Genomic DNA, 1,923 nt, shown 5'->3' with positions numbered 1-1,923 from the left:
AAAAGTGCAATTCTTGAAATCTAGAGACAAAATTGAAACAAAACTCAAGTGTCAAACATAAAATTGTAACATTTTGAAACCTAGGAACTAAATTAAAATCAAACTTAAAATTAAGGATTAAATGTGTAACATTTTGAAACCTATGGATCAAATAGAAATTAGACCCAAAATCTAGTGAACAAAAAGATTTTTTTTTTTCCTTTAAATTTGTATGTATTTGTGTTCCTAGATAAAATCCTAGATCCGATAATGATTTATTGGAGATATAAATTTGACATTTGTCAAATTCATTATTTAGCGTAATTGTTTACATATACTGGATTTGTTATTTTTTTTGAATGATTTTAAAACTGCTTGTAATGTCTAAATTTCAAGCAAAATTAAATTAATTATTTTAAATAGGTTGAATTTTATGTTTTTTTTTTAAATTAGAGCCAAATTTGAGAAGATAATTAATTTAAATTAAGTTGTTAAGAGAAATTTGAAATCAATTGATGAAAGATAATGTGTGGATTGAACCATTTGAAATTTTAAATTTAATTTAAAGAAAATTGGATAAATTATTTTGAACTTTGAATTTAATTTCAAGATTTTGGAAATCATTTGATAAAAGATTGAAATTTTGAAATTTTGAAATTTGAAAATTTAGAATATTTAAAAGTTTGTAGGAGGAAAGGGTTAAACTTAGGGTTTGACTTAAGTGTGTAACTGTGTATATTTATGGTTATTAAAATAAAGTTAAAAAAAGAAAAAAAAAAAAAAAAAAAAAAAAAAAGAAAAAGAAAAAAACGAAGAGAAAAAGAAGAAGTTGTTTTTAGAAACAGTGTGAACACACTCTTGAAACCCCACCCTCTCTCTAAAGTTTCACTCTCTCACCCACTCCACTTCTACCAACTCAAACCCACGTCGTCCACTGCCATGTTGCTCGCCAACATCGCCGCCGCCTCCAACCAGTCACCGCTCGTAAGGCACCATTGCCGTCAATCTCTCTCTAGCCTCCGTTTCTCTCTCTAATTTATTTGGATTTTACTCACAGCCACACGCCACCATCTTAGTCCACTGTACCGGAACCACACTGCACCCACCGTCACTCCTACCGTGCGCCGTCGTCTTGAGTCGCTGGCCGTTGTGAATTCTTGGATTTTGTGGGTAAGATGTTTTTCCCCAATTATTGGTGAAATTTCTTTTGGGGTTTGATTAGTTCTTTATTAATCCATTTAGTTGGGCTAAACAGATTAATTGACCAATGATGTCTGGACGTTACATTGGAGTTTTAGGGGCTTTCGAGGTGTTGTCCGACAAGATTAAAGTTGTTTGACAGGGTGAGTTTTGTGGGTTTCGCTTGAAGTTCATAAGTACCAATTGATTCTTGGTGTAGATTCATTGATACCCATAATATGTTAATGTTAGATTTGGTTTTTGGAAGGTGTTGAGGTGCTGCCCAGCAAGTTCCAGATTGATTCCGATAAGATTTTGATAAGTATTGGAGATTTTGTGGCCATTCGTGGTGTTGAGGATGCTGTAAATTTAGTTCGTAATTCTTAGGTTGCGGTATGTTAGAAAAAAAACGTGGAAAACAAATATGAAAAATGAGAGATATATTTTCCATTCAACTAAGTATGTCTTTATAGAGGCTTACAAACATAACCATAAGAATGTCAATGGTTTAAAGTTATAAATGTCATCAAATGCTCATAACTCACATAACTCGTATAACTCAAAAATCACTATTGGTTATAAAAAACTAAAAGTCACAAAACCCAAAAGTCATACTAAATGCCACAAATAAAGTTTAATAATGACAAACATTTCAACACCCCTTTAAACTTGATTTGTTACACCAAGTAAACTCCTCATTTTGATAAAAGTCTCTAACTTGAGGGGCTTTGTGAAAATGTCCGCTGCTTGGCCTTGTGACTTGAT

At 31.9% G+C, this 1,923-nt stretch overlaps 1 long non-coding RNA gene across 1 annotated transcript; it reads left to right on the top strand.

Moving 5' to 3' along the window:
• Positions 1-825: 825 nt before the first annotated feature.
• Positions 826-1,613, top strand: LOC150036522 (uncharacterized). Its single transcript, XR_016528867.1, has 3 exons — positions 826-1,149; positions 1,235-1,322; positions 1,427-1,613. It is a non-coding gene; the product is annotated as an uncharacterized LOC150036522 (long non-coding RNA).
• Positions 1,614-1,923: the final 310 nt, after the last annotated feature.

Source organism: Benincasa hispida, chromosome 4 (assembly GCF_027475165.1).
Source record: "Benincasa hispida cultivar pf3 chromosome 4, pf3_genome.v1.1, whole genome shotgun sequence".
NCBI lineage: Eukaryota > Viridiplantae > Streptophyta > Magnoliopsida > Cucurbitales > Cucurbitaceae > Benincasa > Benincasa hispida.
Note: the sequence above shows the minus strand (reverse complement) of the source record. Positions and strands in the feature narration are given on the sequence as shown.